The 17,654-nt window shown below is 43.1% G+C and overlaps 1 protein-coding gene across 2 annotated transcripts in view; it reads left to right on the top strand.

Moving 5' to 3' along the window:
- The window catches only part of LOC126266716 (uncharacterized), a 122,729-nt gene that overhangs the window by 64,099 nt on the left and 40,976 nt on the right, over nucleotides 1-17,654 (top strand). Inside the window, exon 1 of one of the 2 annotated variants that reach the window (XM_049971185.1) lies at nucleotides 8,481-8,671. The exons of the other annotated variant lie outside the window; for it this stretch is intronic. The gene's annotated coding sequence lies outside the window, so the exon portion shown is untranslated. Of the gene's footprint in view, nucleotides 1-8,480; nucleotides 8,672-17,654 lie in introns of those variants that run through there. 2 annotated transcript variants of the gene reach the window in all.

The following is a 17,654-nucleotide window of genomic DNA, read 5'->3' as shown; positions in this document are numbered from 1 at the left end:
TAGGCAGAGAAATTGAAAAACATCTTAAAAACGGTAGCAATCGTCATGACAAAATGAGAAGTAGATCCCATTAAAGAGAACGTCGGCACGGTAATAAATACTTCGCCAGAAGAGGAATGGGGTGTATAATGTTATCCACAACACATCTTTAGACGGATTATTTCGTTATCAAACAAGAAGATTAATTCTGAGTAGCAGGGAAATTAATTTTCGTATAACAGGGATTAAGCTGCGTACGATTGGTGACCGAGATAAAGAAGCGGGGGGTAATTTGTCTTTCTTATGTGTATTTTATGGAGATATGACTATCGTCAACTGTAAATGGCTTTCCATTGTCGTAATGTTTGCTGCAAGAGAACTATTCCGTTATTAGATTAGGTTACCATGTAATTTTTGTGGAACTATCGGCACAGTACTAGCTACTGCACAGATTAATACAGCACAATTAGCATCTGCATCTGAGATCACTAAATCAAGCCCATGTGGTGGCACTAGACCGCGAAGTTGATGCTAGTTGATGTCATGGAGGTGGAGTAAGTTTTTGGAATAACTTTCCTGACTGCCAGTCGCACGGTCAATCCATGTGCCTTGCAGACTTAGTGCATGTGGCATCTGATAGTCATCCACGGCAACGTTCAAATCATTGGCCTCGTTGGTGAGGACAATAAGCTACATGTCTGCACTGGGATCCACAACGACATCCACCCATAACAACACACACGCACAAACACAAACACACACAGTTTCTGGAACATTGCTCCACTTGGCTTGACTTGGTATAATCCCATTTAATAAATAAACATATTTCCTTTTCAACTCCAACGCTTAGCTGATATCGAAACCTAGTCATTGCTATAAAATTTGTGCAACCGGTTCGCTGATTGTATCCTTCATGAAAACTTACATACAGTTGTTGAACGTTAGCCATGTTCAAGATTGTAATATTGTCTGTTCTTTTCTGACGCCTTTTCTAGATCACGCTGTGAACAAATTTGTTCTTCAAAACGTAATAGGATCACACATAAAATTCACGGAAGACTTTTCATAATTGTTCTCACAATAATATGTACCGGCAATGGAAACTACCAACAATGTCTATACTGTCTCGTCCACAGACTTCATATATAATCACATGCAGCTTTCTGTGAATAAACTGGATCATTAATTACTCTTGTCCTTCTTACGAATTTAATACTTTAAAAATCATAATTTATCACTTTGGAAAATCTATCCTGATATTAGAACTATAAATCTGTTGTCTCTGTCTGTTTGAACACGATAATCCCAAAAACTACTAGGCGAAATTTCTTGTGGTTTTAATAGGTAACTAGAGCCTGGCGCGGGGCCAAATAAAGGCGTTACTGCGTCAAAATCGGATCATGAAACAAATATACTAATTTAAAGGTTTTTCCTGAAACCGCTGTGTCTGTCTGTTTGTCTGAATGAACAAGCTAATGTCCTAAACTATTAGACGAATTTTAAATAGGTTTTCAAAAGTAACTTGAAAGTAACTTTGAGCAACGTTTACGCTTTATTTCATCAAAATCATATCACGGAAAAAATATTTTGATTTAAAGGTTTCCTAAAATCACAATATCTGCCAATTTCTCTGTTTGAATACACTAATTTATAAAACTACTTGACGGATTTTCATGTAGTTTTCACAGACATCTAGAGGATATCTTGGGTCAATATGTTGACTTTAGGTCATCAGAATCAGATCACACTTACCCGTATCTGCGGAAAAAAATTAATATCTGGGTCAACATTTGTAAAACTAATTCCTCTCTCTGAAACACCACCCAATAGGGAGAGTTTTAGTTTTAGCGAATCAAAATTTAAAAAGTAAATAAGTATTTGTATTTATCCGTAACCATTTTCCACGTAGAAATGAAAACTTGATTTACCCCCAGGGGGTTGGGGTGGCGGGCTAATTTTAGCACCAGCAGATATCCCCTTCAAAAATAATCAACTTTGGATTCCACACATTTTTTCGTGTGAAGCTTATTTTTCGAGTTATTCTGGTTTGCCAAATTAAAATTTACACCCTTTAGAACACTTACTGTTTGTCATCACTCCCACGCAATTGAGCCACTTAAACTCGAAATGCTACTGCTTTCATAACACTTTACTCCCACTTTCATCTGTATTACTTGTTAATCTTCTTTTTCCAATGAGATTTCACCTGCTCATATATCGCCGACACTAATTTAACATTTCATATCCATTAGTCACTGGTTTCCGCATAATTCTTATCATATTCTCTAGACTGCAGCGATTCGCTGACTCCCGAACCTGAAAACAGAAGCAACCATGAGTCTAAATCTTTGCATTATCGGCGATACTGCACTGTACCCATCGAATGTTCGGCTCCGAAATAACCCCTCGCCCCCAGTAGAAACGGTGCAGTTACAGTATGCACAGCTGGCAGCGATGCACTTGGTACTACGAAATTCGCCACAAAATTAAAGTGATTTATAAATCGAGTTTTTTGGAAGTTCATCGTGGATAACAAATAACAAAAGTGTAATATGCTTTTCATAACTGCTTTCTTCATTCCTGAAAGTTGCTCGGAAAACTCAGTATCATTTAAGTCCCAGAATATAACATTTACACACATAAAAAAAGTTTTGCCTCACCCCGTTACCCAGAACTCCTGAAGACTGTGGATATTGTATCACAGACACAATTCCTTTGACTGTTTATAAATGTCACTAAACCCACCCGAGGATGTAAACAACCAGGCATGAGCAGCGCCTATTAGACGGAGGGGATCCGACAGCCGATCAGTTCCAGTCATTCCACCAGGAATGAGGTACACGGCTCGTGTTGTCTGTAATTCAACCATGCCAAGACGGTCAATACCGCGGTTCGATCGCGTCCGCATTGTTACTTTGTGCCAGGAAGGGCTCTCAACAAGGGAAGTGTCCAGGCGTCTCGGAGTGAACCAAAGCGATGTTGTACGGACATGGAGGAGATACAAGGAGACAGGAACTGTCGATGAAATGCCTCGCCCAGGCCGCCCAAGGTCTACTACTGCAGTGGATGACCGCTACCTACGGATGATGGCTCGGAGGAACTCTGACAGCAACGCCACCATGTTGAATAATGCTTTTCATGCAGCCACAGGACGTCGTGTTACAACTCAAACTGTGTACAATAAACTGCATGATGCGCAACTTCACTGCCAACGGCCATGGCGACGTCCGTCTTTGCAGCCACAACACCATGCACCGCGGTACAGATGGGCCCAACAACATGTCGAATGCACCGCTCAGGATTGGCATCGCGCTCTCTTCACCGACGAGTGTCACATGTGCCTTGAACCAGACAATCGTCGGAGACTTGTTTGGAGGCAACCCGGTCAGGCTTAACGCCTTTGACACACTGTCCAGCGAGTGCAGCAAGGTGGAGGTTCCCTGCTGATTTGAGGTGGCGTTATGTGGGGCCGACGTACGCCGCGGCTGGTCATGGAAGGCACCGTAACGGCTGTACCATACTTTAATGCCATCCACTGACCGATTGTGCAACCATGTTGTTGTTGTTGTTGTTGTCTTCAGTCCTGAGACTGGTTTCATGCAGCTCTCCATGCTACTCTATCCTGTGCAAGCTGCTTCACCTCCCAGTACCTACTGCAACCTACATCCTTCTGAATCTGCTTAGTGTACTCATATCTCGGTCTCCCTCTACGATTTTTACCCTCCACACTGCCCTCCAATGCTAAATTTGTGATCCCTCGATGCCTCAAAACATGTCCTACCAACCGATCCCTTCTTCTAGTCAAGTTGTGCCACAAACTTCTCTTCTCCCCAATCCTATTCAATACCTCCTCATTAGTTACGTGATCTATCCATCTTATCTTCAGCATTCTTCTGTAGCACCACATTTCGAAAGCTACTATTCTCTTCTTGTCCAAACTAGTTATCGTCCATGATTCACTTCCATACATGGCTACACTCCAAACAAATACTTTCAGAAATGACTTCCTGATACATAAATCTATATTCGATGTTAACAAATTTCTCTTCTTCAGAAACGCTTTCCTTGCCATTGCCAGTCTACATTTTATATCCTCTCTACTTCGACCATCATCAGTTATTTTACTTCCTAAATAGCAAAACTCCTTTCCTACTTTAAATGTCTCATTTCCTAATCTAATTCCCTCAGCATCACCCGATTTAATTTGACTACATTCCATTATCCTCGTTTTGCTTTTGTTAATGTTCATCTTATATCCTCCTTTCAAGACACTGTCCATTCCGTTCAACTGCTCTTCCAAGTCCTTTGCCGTCTCTGACAGAATTACAATGTCATCGGCGAACCTCAAAGTTTTTACTTCGTCTCCATGAATTTTAATACCTACTCCAAATTTTTCTTTTGATTCCTTTACTGCTTGCTCAATATACAGATTGAATAACATCGGGGAGAGGCTACAACCCTGTCTCACTCCTTTCCCAACCACTGCTTCCCTTTCATGCCCCTCGACTCTTATGACTGCCATCTGGTTTCTGTACAAATTATAAATAGCCTTTCGCTCCCTGTATTTTACCCCTGCCACCTTTAGAATTTGAAAAAGAGTATTCCAGTCAACATTGTCAAAAGCTTTCTCTAAGTCTACAAATGCTAGAAACGTAGGTTTGCCATTTCTTAATCTTTCTTCTAAGATAAGTCGTAAGGTCAGTACTGCCTCACGTGTTCCAACATTTCGACGGAATCCAAACTGATCCTCCCCGAGGTCAGCTTCTACTAGTTTTTCCATTCGCCTGTAAAGAATTTGCGTTAGTATTTTGCAGCTGTGACTTATTAAACTGATAGTTCGGTAATTTTCACATCTGTCAACACTTGCTTTCTTTGGGATTGGAATTATGATATTCTTCTTGAAGTCTGAGGGTATTTCGCTTGTCTCATACATCTTGCTCACCAGATGGTAGAGTTTTGACAGGATTGAATCTCCCAAGGCCGTAAGTAGTTCTAATGGAATGTTGTCTACTCCGGGGGCCTTGTTTCGACTCAGGTCTTTTAGTGCTCTGTCAAACTCTTCACGCAGTATCGTATCTCCCATTTCGTCTTCATCTACATCCTCTTCCATTTCCATAATATTGTCCTCAAGTACATCGCCCTTGTATAAACCTTCTATATACTCCTTCCACCTTTCTGCGTTCCCTTCTTTGCTAAGAACTGGGCTGCCATCTGAGCTCTTGATATTCATACACGTGGTTCTCTTCTCTCCAAAGGTCTCTTTAATTTTCCTGTAGGCAGTATCTATCTTACCCCTAGTGAGATAAGCTTCTACATCCTTACATTTGTCCTCTAGCCATCCCTGTTTAGCCATTTTGCACTTCCTGTCGATCTCATTTTTGAGACGTTTGTATTCCTTTTTGCCTGCTTCATTTACTGCATTTTTATATTTTCTCCTTTCATCAATTAAATTCAATATTTCTTCTGTTACCCAAGGATTTCTAGCAGCCCTCGTCTTTGTACCTACTTTATCCTCTGCTGCCTTCACTACTACTTCCCTCAGAGCTACCCATTCTTCTTCTACTGTATTTCTTTCCCCTATTCCTGTCAATTGTTCCCTTATGCTCTCTATGAAACTCTGTACAACCTCTGGTTCTTTCAGTTTATCCAGGTTCCATCTCCTTAATTTCCCACATTTTTGCAGTTTCTTCAGTTTTAATCTACAGGTCGTAACCAATAGATTGTGGTCAGAGTCCACATCTGCCCCTGGAAATGTCTTACAACTTAAAACCTGGTTCCTAAATCTCTGTCTTACCATTATATAATCTATCTGATACTTTTTAGTATCTCCAGGGTTCTTTCACGTATACAACCTTCTTTCATGATTCTTAAACCAAGTGTTAGCTATGATTAACTTGTGCTCTGTGCAAAATTCTACTAGGCGACTTGCTCTTTCATTTCTTAGCCCCAATCCGTATTCACCTACTATGTTTCCTTCTCTCCCTTTTCCTACACTCGAATTCAAGTCACCCATTACTATTAAATTTTCGTCTCCCTTCACTATCTGAATAATTTCTTTTATTTCATCGTACATTTCTTCAATTTCTTCATCATCTGCAGAGCTAGTTGGCATATAAACTTGTACTACTGTAGTAGGTGTGGGCTTCGTATCTATCTTGGCCACAATAATGCGTTCACTATGCTGTTTGTAGTAGCTTACCCGCATTCCTATTTTCCTATTCATTATTAAACCTACTCCTGCATTACCCCTATTTGATTTTGTGTTTGTAACCCTGTAGTCACCTGACCAGAAGTCTTGTTCCTCCTGCCACCGAACTTCACTAATTCCCACTATATCTAACTTTAACCTATCCATTTCTCTTTTTAAATTTTCTAACCTACCTACCCGATTAAGGGATCTGACATTCCACGCTCCGATCCGTAGAACGCCAGTTTTCTTTCTCCTGATAACGACATCCTCCTGAGTAGTCCCCGCCCGGAGATCCGAATGGGGGACTATTTTACCTCCGGAATATTTTACCCAAGAGGATGCCATCATCATTTAATCATACAGTAAAGCTGCATGTCCTCGGGAAAAATTACGGCTGTAGTTTCCCCTTGCTTTCAGCCGTTCGCAGTACCAGCACAGCAAGGCCGTTTTGGTTAATGTTGCAAGGCCAGATCAGTCAATCATCCAGACTGTTGCCCCTGCAACTACTGAAAAGGCTGCTGTCCCTCTTCAGGAACCACACGTTTGTCTGGCCTCTCAACAGATACCCCTCCGTTGTGGTTGCACCTACGGTACGGCCATCTGTATCGCTGAGGCACGCAAGCCTCCCCACCAACGGTAAGGTCCATGGTTCATGGGGGGAGGTGTGAAACCATATCGGCAGCATATTGGCATAGCATTCGTCTTCATAGACGACAATTCGCGCCCCCATCGTGCACATCTTTTGAATGACTTTCATCAGAATAACGACATCGGTCGACTAGAGTGGCCAGCATGTTCTCCAGACATGTACGCTATCGAACATGCCTGGGTTAGATTGAAAAGGGCTGTTTATGGACGACGTGACCCACCAACCACTCTGAGGGATCTACGCCGAATCACTGTTGAGGAGTGGGACAATATGGACCAACAGTGCCTTGATGAACTTGTGGATAGTATGCAACGACGAATACAGGCATGCAACAATGCAAGAGGCCGTGCTACTGGGTATCAGAGGTACCGGTGTGTACAGCAATCTGGACCACCACTTCTGAAGGTCTCGCTGTGTCGTGGTACAACAGGCAATGTGTGGTGTCCGTGTTCATGAGCAATAAAAAGGGGGAAATTAGCTTTATCTTGATCTCTATTACATTTTTCTGTACAGGTTCCGGAACTCTCGGAACCGAGGTGATGCAAACCTGTTTTTGATGTGTGTATTATCACACAACGAGTATCCTTCAAATTTCATTGCACGAAATACGCAATCCGACAGTACTACACTTCCATGGCCAGTGATACTCTCGTAACGTAAATAAATACACAAATAAGGGAATGAAAATGGGTCGCAGTGGGTGTTTAGAATCTGTCTTGCAGTGACGTTTACGTTGCGTATCAGGTCTTTAAGTCCATCAAATTGTATGATAATGTGAAAAACAGTTGTGTCACATTGATCAAATGCTTCTGTATTACTCAGTCAGATTATCACCTGCAACATTTCTGAAACAAAAAATGAATTTTTCATTGTTTTTCGGATTGTCCGTCTCTCTGTATTTCCGACTTTTCAAAACCATTTTTCTCTGGACTGGGTCGACTTACAAATTTGAAATTTAGGTCCCATATTAAGGTCTACGAACCCTTGGCGATGTAAAAAAGCGAAGCTTCTAAGTTAGTGCAATAAAAATATATGGTCACTTATGAAAAACTTACGGGTACTTCCGCTTGACGTAGAATAATGAAATTTGGCAAGAAGAAAGATTTTACAGTAAACGTAAAGGATAAAACTGAAAACTGTCAATTTGTAACTATATCAGAATGAAAATATTTCTTTTGCGATTCGTTGTCTGACTTCAAACTTGAAATTAAAGCATTCTGGAAGGTCTTGAAATCCCTGGGACCGATATGTCGCCAGTATCAACGTCGATAACAGGCAAAATTGTCGAGATTCTCAATTCTCGGAATGGATGGGCAGTCTGTACACATAATTAAATTTGTACGGCCCTCGGTGCTCGAATCCTACTCGCGCCTGGGCAATTCTTTTGTAATTAGAGAAGCGCTTGAGAAACTAATACCAGAGTACTAAGGAAACGGATGGCATAGGTGGTTTAGACGGCAATAGATGGAGTTTTAATAAATGTCTGTAAGAATTTAATTTGAGATACTTCCTGAATTTTTTTCTTATTTTTTCCGCGCATCGCAATACGGGGAAAACGATTTTCTGCCGTGCTTTATTTATTGTGATGCAAAGCGCCAAATACTTACGGATCGTCGGCGACCTCAGTTAATGGCTGCAGCACGTCAGGCTCTTTCCGTTACCACCAGTACAGCTACTGCTGACACGCTCGGCTACAAGGGAGGAAGCGTCACGTATGCTGGACCAGGTAGCGCGTGCAGCGGGCTTGTTGACAGTAGGGGCACGCTCGCAGCACCTTGCGGGCAGCAGTGGCAGAGTGGAGTGTCCACCAGGGCACACTCACCAGCTCACCCAGCCTCAACTCACTGTACCAGGTATGTACCGGCCGCAGCGTAACATTAAGACTAGTCTGCAATGACATTAGGTTAGCACACAATACAACACATATGTCCTCATAGATACACTGACGAAAAAGAAAATCGCAACTCCAAAAAATATTTAATGTAGATTAATGAAATTTCGGGAATAAATTTGTCTACGTAATATAATTAAGTGATAAACACGGTAAGATCACAGGTTAAGACAAGCGCATGGTAAACCACTGCAAATGTTGAGTGCTGGTACATTAGTAACCGGTTTAACCGGTAGACTCTTGAATGTAAGCATGCAAACGAGCATGCATTGTCTTGTGCACCTGCCGGATGTCAGTTTCTGAGATGAAGTTGCACTTGGTCAGCTAATACAGGGATGGTTAATGCTGTTTGTGGATGACGCTGGAGTTATCGTCTGATGATTTCCCGCATGTGTTCGATTGGAGACAGATCTGGCTCCATCCGATGTGGCCGAGCGGTTCTAGGCGCTACAGTCTGTAAGCGCGCGACCGCTACGGTCGCAGGTTCGAATCCTGCCTCGGGCATGGGTGTGTGTGTGTGTTGTTCTTAGGTTAGTTAGGTTTAAGTAGTTCTAAGTTATAGGGGTCATTGCGAACGCACATTGGAATCGTGTATTCGTCATCGCCATACTGGCGTATCACCCGGCGTGATGGTATGGGGTGCCATTGGTTACACGTCTCGGTCGCCTCGTGTTCGCATTGACGGCTATTTGAACAGTGGACGTTACATTTCAGATGTGTTACGACCCGTGGCTCTACCCTTCCTTCGATCCCTGTGAAACCTTACATTTCAGCAGGATAATGCACGATCGCATGTTGCAGCTCCTGTACAGGCCTTTCTGGATACAGAAAATGTTCAACTGCTGCCCTGACCAGCACATTCTCCAGATCTCTCACCAATTGAAAATGTCTGGTCAATGGTGGCCGAGCAATAGGCTCGTCACAATACGCCAGTCTCTACTCTTGATGAACTGTGGTATCGTGTTGAAGCTGCATGGGTAACTGTACCTGTACACGCCATCCAAGCTCTGTTTGACTCAAAGCCCAGACGTATCAAGGCCAGAAGTGGTTGTTCTGGGTACTGATTCCTCAGGATCTATACACCCAAAGTGCGTGAAAATATATTCACATGTCAGTTCTAGTACACTCCTGGAAATGGAAAAAAGAACACATTGACACCGGTGTGTCAGACCCACCATACTTGCTCCAGACACTGCGAGAGGGCTGTACAAGCAATGATCACACGCACGGCACAGCGAACACACCAGGAACTCCGGTGTTGGCCCTCGGTTCCTGGTGTGTCCGCTGTACCGTGCGTATGATCATTGCTTGTACAGCCCTCTCGCAGTGTCTGGAGCAAGTATGGTGCGTCTGACACACCGGTGTCAATGTGTTCTTTTTTACATTTCCAGGAGTGTATATTTGTCCAATGAATACCCGTTCATCCTCTGCATTTATTTCTGGTGTAGCAATTTTGATGGCCAGTAGTGTAAGTCCCATAGTGCTCAGAGCCATTTAAACAGACCTGGTGGTCTAATAGGCCAAAGTAACGTGTCGATACTGCAGAGCATGTTGTGTTGCAACAGCGACATGTGGCGCAGTGATTTCCTGTTGAAAAACACCCCATGGAATTCTGCTCATGAATGGCAGCACAACAGGTCGAATCATCAGATTTGCAGTCAGGGTGCGTGGGATAACCACGAGGGTGCTTCTGCTGCATACGAAGTTGCACCACGTACCACAACTCGAGGTTAGGTCCAGTGTGTCTAGCACACGGAGAGGGTGCTTGCACGCCCTGAACTGTCCTCGTGCTGATAAACACACGGCCGTATCTGCCACCGAGGCAGAACCAACTTTCATCAGAAAACACGACAGACCTCCACCCTGACCGCCAGTGAGCTCTCGCTTGACACCACCGACGTAGAAAGTGGCGCTGGTGTGGGGTCAGTGGAATGCACGCTTCAGGGCGTCCGGATCGGAGCTGTCCTTGAAGTAACCGATTTGTAACAGTTCGCTGTGTCACAGTGGTGCCAGCTGCTGCTCAAATTGCTGCTGCAGATGCACTACGATGCGCCAGAGCCATACGCTGAACACGAGGGCCTTCACTTTTGGTACTGACACTTGATCATCCGGAGCCCGGTCTTCCTGCGACCGTACATTCTTGTGACCACCGCTGCCACCGGTCATGTAGACTGGCTACATTCCTACCAAGTCTTTCTGCAGTATCGCAGAAGGAACGTCCAGCTTCTCGTAGCTCAATTACTCGACCTCGTTCAAACTAAATGAGGTGCTGATATTGGCTTCTTTATCGCCTTAAAGGTCGGGTTGACAGAGGAGATATAGAAGATCCAAAGAAGAGCGGCGCGTTTCGTCACAGGGTTATTTGGTAAGCGTAATAGCATTACGGAGATGTTTAGCAAAGTCAAGTCGCAGAGTTTGCAAGAGAGGCGTTCTGCATCGCGGTGTAGCTTGCTGCCTAGGTTTCGAGAGGGTGCGTTTCTGGATGAGGTATCGAATATATTGCTTCCCCCTACATATATCTCCCGAGGAGATCACGAATATAAAATTATAAAGATTCGAGAGCGCACGGAGGCTTTCCGGCAGTCGTTCTTCCCGCGAACCATACATGATTGGAACAGGAAAGGGAGGTAATGAAGTGGCACGCAAAGTGCGCTCTGCCACACACCGTTGGGTGGCTTGCGGAGTATAAATGTAGATGTAGATGATGATGTAGATGACTAACATCAACTCTCCAATCCTAAGTTTCATCTCAAAGGTTCCTAACGCTCACGACCGCTACAGGGGGCAGTTAAAGCAAACCTGATCAGCATTCTCTTGCTGGCGCATCTCATAAGCGAATGGCGCGAAACTTGAATAAACATCAGATAAGCAAACACTCTCGCAAACTTTATGTCGCACAACTTATTCTTGGTGTTGTGACTTTTTTCCCGTCAGTGTAGTAGCAAACTGTAACAATTGGAACCAACTTCCTATTATAAGGTGTATTATCTGCTGTTGAGGGTCTGTCATTTGTTATCATTAACCGTGATGTACTTTAAGGATATTTCATTTGGAGTATCACTGACCTCAGCATTGTGCATACCAGTACCCACTGTGTACCAGAGCTAACAGCTAAAACTGACACTGGTGGAAGTGCAAGTCCACGTAAGCTGAGACATTCTAATAGACAGGAGTGTGCAAACGAGCCGTTTGTGAGTTAAAACTGCGAACGTTAGGTTACAAGCCGGCAGTGACTCCAGTGTGTTGTGTTCTTCCTGGGAAGTATAAAAGTGAAATGTGAACTGTTGGAAACGTCCCCATACAGTACAGTGTGGGACACGATTGGGGGATGTGGTACGTAAACGATTTTTCACGAGCACGTTCTGCTGATGTAAGGTACTTAGGCGCAACTATGTTCCGAAAGGTGGGGCAGGGCACGGACTTCCGTCTCCTGGGTCACCTGATATTAATCCTTCAGATTTTTCTGTCTGCGGTCATCTCAAAAGTGAAGATTTCAGCAATTCCATTGATACGGTTTAAGAATTGGAGCATCTACTTGTCCAGTCTTGTCAAGCTTCACGAGAGGATCGGGAGTGTTTGAAGGAATTTGTGGTTCACTGCAGGGGCGACTGCAATGCTGCATCCAAATGAGAGAACGAGCTCCTTTACCAAGGAAGCGTTGTAGGTACGAGGGCGGGCTCAAAAGCTATGCCTCCGAATTTTTTTATTTTGTTCCGAACTATTAGGGCAGGCGAGGCAAAGGTGCGGACTTAACACTTTTCTATTTTTTTTCTTCTGATTTTCTGGTTAAATTACAACGAAAATTGTACATAGTACACCTAGGATCATACTTTACATGGCAGCCGAAGTTCAAGATTGCTTGTGTAATGCATTAATGCTTTATTTATCAAAGAAATGAAGGAAATGGATCTCTCCCCCTAGCCTGGGGTAAACATCATACTGTTATGGAGCAAAATTCCACACAAAAAGCAATTGTCGGAGTACTGGATGTTGGTGTTGACCTCATCGTTTTATCATCATTCGACAAAGTGGCGAAACTAGACGGTGAAAAGAGTGAGAATTTGCATGGGCGCTGATAACCGCGCAGTTGAGCGCCCTACAAACGAAATTCATCATCAGCATTATCATCATCATCATCAAAAAGAAATTATTGTAATTAGAGTAGACTAAAGGAAAATCATAATATTTGTCGGGTACTGCCGCTATTAACTTGTATAATATTTTACTATATCAAAATCATCACAGTCATCACCATCATTGTTTCCATCTTACTGATCCTATTAAACATCAAGTCATGACACTGCCATAACTAGTTTAAATACAAAACATTTTAACACAAGGAAAGGAAACAGCTTGTATTATTATTATTATTTCCTCTTTTCTTGCCACTCTCTTTTGCAGTTTTCCCGCTAAAGTCTGTATTCCTGTTTCGTCTTCCCTATAGATTGCAAAGTTTCCAAGATTCTGCCTAAAAAGTTCCACTTGTGTTTTAATGAACTCTACTATCCTCCTGATACTGATTTTCTCCGGTTGCCCCAGTCTTCCGCTGCTACTTGAATTTCTTTATTAAATGGTTGGTTTACACCATTACTTTCGGCAAGCTGAAATGATAAAATGCCGGACGCATTTAAGCGTAAAGCCATAGAACATACGATTGAGGCTGATGTAGTAACCCGTCAATTGTTTGTCTCAGAAAATACTGTCTTGAAACACCTCAATGATGCCACTCCATATCCTACTTTAATTATTTTACGCAATGCGGGTTCGTTACATCCAAGCCGTTTAGTTGCATTTCTAACGGAAGATGTATTTTCTACTAGCTTTTTAGCCTCCTTTCACTTGATACACGACAACTGTGTGAGCGTGTTTTTCTCTCCTAGTTTCTGTTACATGAAGTCGAACTAGTTCCAAAATGGTTCAAATCGCTCTCAGCACTATGGGACTTACCAGCTGAAGTCATCAGTTGCCTACACCTTAGAACTACTTAAACCTAACTGACCTAAGGACATCACACACATCCATTCCCGAGGATTCGAAGCCGCGACCGTAGCGGTGGCGTGGTTCCACACTGAAGCGCGTAGAACCGCTCGGCCACACCGGCCGGCGAAGTCGAACTACTCTTATTAATATTGAATCAGTCGCTGCAAAATTGTGAACTATAAATTAATGTCGATTAAACATCTTAAGTACACCTATTCGTTCAGTACTGAAACTAAAGAAAGAAAAGACGAATGTTGTGGGGAAAAGCTACGCTTGCGGACATTTGCCCCAGCTATTTCGAAGGATCCTTTCCCCGTGGCGCTGATTTCTGAACTTCTGGTATCAGCTGCCATATATGGGAACTTGTTTAACAAACAACCAACCTTAAAGCGTGAGCTAGGTTATGAACTTAAAAACGAGGAATTGGTAATTTTTAGGATTTTGCTACAGCAGACAGATGTCTATCAGTTACAAGGTAAATACTGAGATCGAAAGTTCCAAAACACTAACTCACTTCAAATCTAGAAAGCTTCAAAATCGCTAAAACAAGACACCTGTCTCTTCCCCATAAAAGCTGTCAGCTAAAGGTGCAGGGCTGCCGGACTAGACTCACGAGTAGGAAAAAACACAAGAATCGCACCTCTGACCCCGCCTGTCCTACATGTCATGCATACCACAGGGTCGACTTTCCCGCTTCGCTGATGCAAGTTGCAAGCCTCCGCCGCTAGAGGGCTCCGAACTGTAGAGTGTAACATGGCGAGGTGCAGTGTAACCATGTCGGTGCGTGGGAAACAGCGTACTGTAAGCGAGTTCGAAGAATTCGTCCACACATGGAGCGCCGTCTGCGCCAGTATGACAATTCCAGACTACTCACGACCGCTGCGACATCAGAAACAATCCGACGCCTTGGTTTCACTGTCGTCGATCGTCCTCCATACAGTCCTGCCTTGTCCCCATCCGAGTTTCATCTGTTTCCAAAACTTAAAGAACACCTTCGACAACTTTGATAGTGATGAAGCATTGCAAGCAGAAATGGGGTTGTGGCTCCGTCAACAAAGTCAAACGTTCTACGGTGACATTGTCAACAAACTGGTCTCTCGTTGGGTGCAATGTGTTCCTCTCCAGAGTGATTATGTTGAAGAAACTTAGAAATTAAGAATAATAATTTAGAATGTTAATAAAGTTTGTATTGTTTAAAAAGCTTTATGATTTTTCTCATAACAATTTCGGAGCTATTACTTTTCAGCAAACCCTCGTAACATGTAACGTACAGGAGTAGTGTTGTTCTCACCGTTAATGTTTGAAATTCGTAATGGGCTAAATTTAAGCCCAGCTCAACGGGGACTTAATCGGAAGCCTACATTTCAAACAATTTTGTCCTAACCAGTAGAGTATTTTGCACTGAAGTCAGGGACGGCTCATAAACCAGACATTCGCAATTTTTCTTGCAAACGGTTCTTCCTCCTGTTATCGTATATCCTCACCCCTGCGAGTTTCCGCTACTACCTCTGATACATTCTGTGTATACTACTTTAAATTTAAAATACTCCCTGAAATATTAACTAGAAATTGTTTTATTTTTTGCGATACTTAGGAACAATTGCCCAGCTTGAGTGCCACTTTGAAACACACATGCAAACACACACACGCACACAGACAGACACTATCTGCAGTATCTATTCCAGCTTTCTGGTACACGCAGTTAGAAGAAATACATGGTTTTGTTCGGAAATAAGTGAACTTTGGTGTTGTCATACAAAGTGGAGCCGGCCGGTGTGGCCGAGCGTTCTAGGCGCTTCAGTCTGGAACCGCGCGACCGCTACGGTCGCAGGTTCGAATCCTGCCTCGGGCATGGATGTGTGTGATGTCCTTAGGTTAGTTAGGTTTAAGTAGTGCTAAGTTGTAGGGGACTTATGACCTCAGATGTTAAGTCCCATACTGCTCAGAGCCATTTTGAACAAAGTGGACGTACTTCACTCGGTGCTCATCTTCGCCTTCGGGTAGTTCTGCTAACAAGTCGGGAGAACACATGAAATGAGGGAAAAAGTCTGAGGAACGCTGGACCAAGTGTTTCGAATGACAGGATGTTCTTGTTTTTGAATTTCTTCGGGGAATGGTAAAAGATCATATCTCAAATCAGCAAAAGAGTCAGTGACTTCGCAGTTACACCATGAAATATAAATGATAAACCAAATCAAAGCATAAAATATTTATACAAACTGACACTATCGAAAGATGTAAACACATTGTCTCCTATGCGCTAAAATATTCTGGTAAATTATAAGATTTTGCGGTGATTTTGTATTCGGAGCTAGAATTGTCAGCGATAACTTTATTTTCTAAAAAAATTGTGTAAATAATTGAGTGTGGAGCAGGGACACCATCACTAGCCACAGTGAAAACAGTAAAATCATTTCCTTAGGCTCCTATATCATTAATACCAAAAGAAAGCGAATATCAAAATTTAGTCAAAGAATCAAATACAGTATGTACTTAACTTGTCAAGTTATAAACAGTCCCACTAATTACGAAATACTACCATTTTCTTTAACGCAAATGAATTTAAAGTGTGGCTACAATGTATCACTCTACGCTGTGATCGCTTCCGTCTCTCCAGCTTATCTTCAGACGGCATCCCTCCTCAGTGTTTCATTTGTGCATGCAGAATTTGCGATCGTTTCTTTTCTTTACAACTAGCTGCTGTAATTTACCTACAAGGTGCAATATTCAGTATGTTTGTCTAACCAAAAAAAATTAGTTCTTGGTTGATTGATAGATTGATCGATTGATTGAGTGGTGTTATGGGACTGAACAGGTCATCAGTTGGTCGGATCCAGTCAGAGGGGTCAAACTATAAATCGAGGGACCTAAAAACACACTCGAAGGCATAAAACGGTAGGTCAAACATAAAAATTGGAAAAACAGAGGGATAAAAGAGTGGTCTCTATACAGGAAGTGGTCATGGATCTCAGACCCAATAAAACACGAAGAGGTCCCGACCACAACCACCTTGCCCCTGCTCCATGAGGAAATAAAAATATAACTGAAAATAAAAACCACTTTCAAGAAGGAAACTGAGGGCCAGTTCAGCCATTCGTGAACCGTCTGCTAAACTTAAATGCAAGGAATCTGGAACGCTATACTTAGTACGAAGTGCGAAGAGAACTGGCCTTTGCACCAATATATGGGGTACCATCAGCCTGGTTCCACAGCCACATTGTGGGGGTGGTTCCTGAGGCAAGAGAAAATAATGGGCGAGTCTAGTATGATGGCTTAAGACAGTGAACTGTTTCAGAGAACAGCGGATAGGAGAGCCCCAAACTGCAGTAGTCTGCTTCATTGTGTGTAGTTTATTACTGAGAGTGGTAGTGCATCAGATGTCATTCCACTTTTGCGAAAAAAAAGAGATTTGATTTGAATCCGCATATCTGCACCTGGAATCATGAAAGGGAATGGGGGATAAATATCTACCTCTCTAGCCGAATGGTCATCCAGTTGACTCCCTAGGATACCCACATGCCTTAGGACCCACAAAAAAGACAACTGAGTAGGTGGCGTGGCCAAGAGCAGAGAGAAGGTCATGAATAGCATGTGACGAGGGTAGCATCGGTCTGTAGCCTGCAGGCTGCTTACTGAGCTGGTGCATATTAAAACACTGTGGAGGGAGTCCTAAGTAACAAAATGGACTGACTCGTTAATTGCTAGCAGCTCTGCTGTGAACACACTACGTGATCCCAGCAGTAAATGGTGTTCCATGCCAGAAGGAAACGTAGAAGCTTATCCTGTCTTATCCATCGTGTTAGAACCATCAGTGCAGAGGATGGAATGTAAAAGTCACCGGAATATCATAGGGGTGACAGAGATCTTGGAACCGTGGAATAGGTCGTTCGTAATAGGTGGTCGAGGCATCATCCAAGGAGGGGGCGGGGGGGGGGGGGCACTTCCCAGCAGTCCCGCCCGAGATC

The sequence above is a fragment of the Schistocerca gregaria genome, chromosome 4 (genome assembly GCF_023897955.1).
Source record: "Schistocerca gregaria isolate iqSchGreg1 chromosome 4, iqSchGreg1.2, whole genome shotgun sequence".
Classification (NCBI taxonomy): Eukaryota; Metazoa; Arthropoda; class Insecta; order Orthoptera; family Acrididae; genus Schistocerca; species Schistocerca gregaria.
The sequence above is the reverse complement of the archived record's forward strand: the minus strand, read 5'-3'. Positions and strand labels throughout refer to the sequence as shown.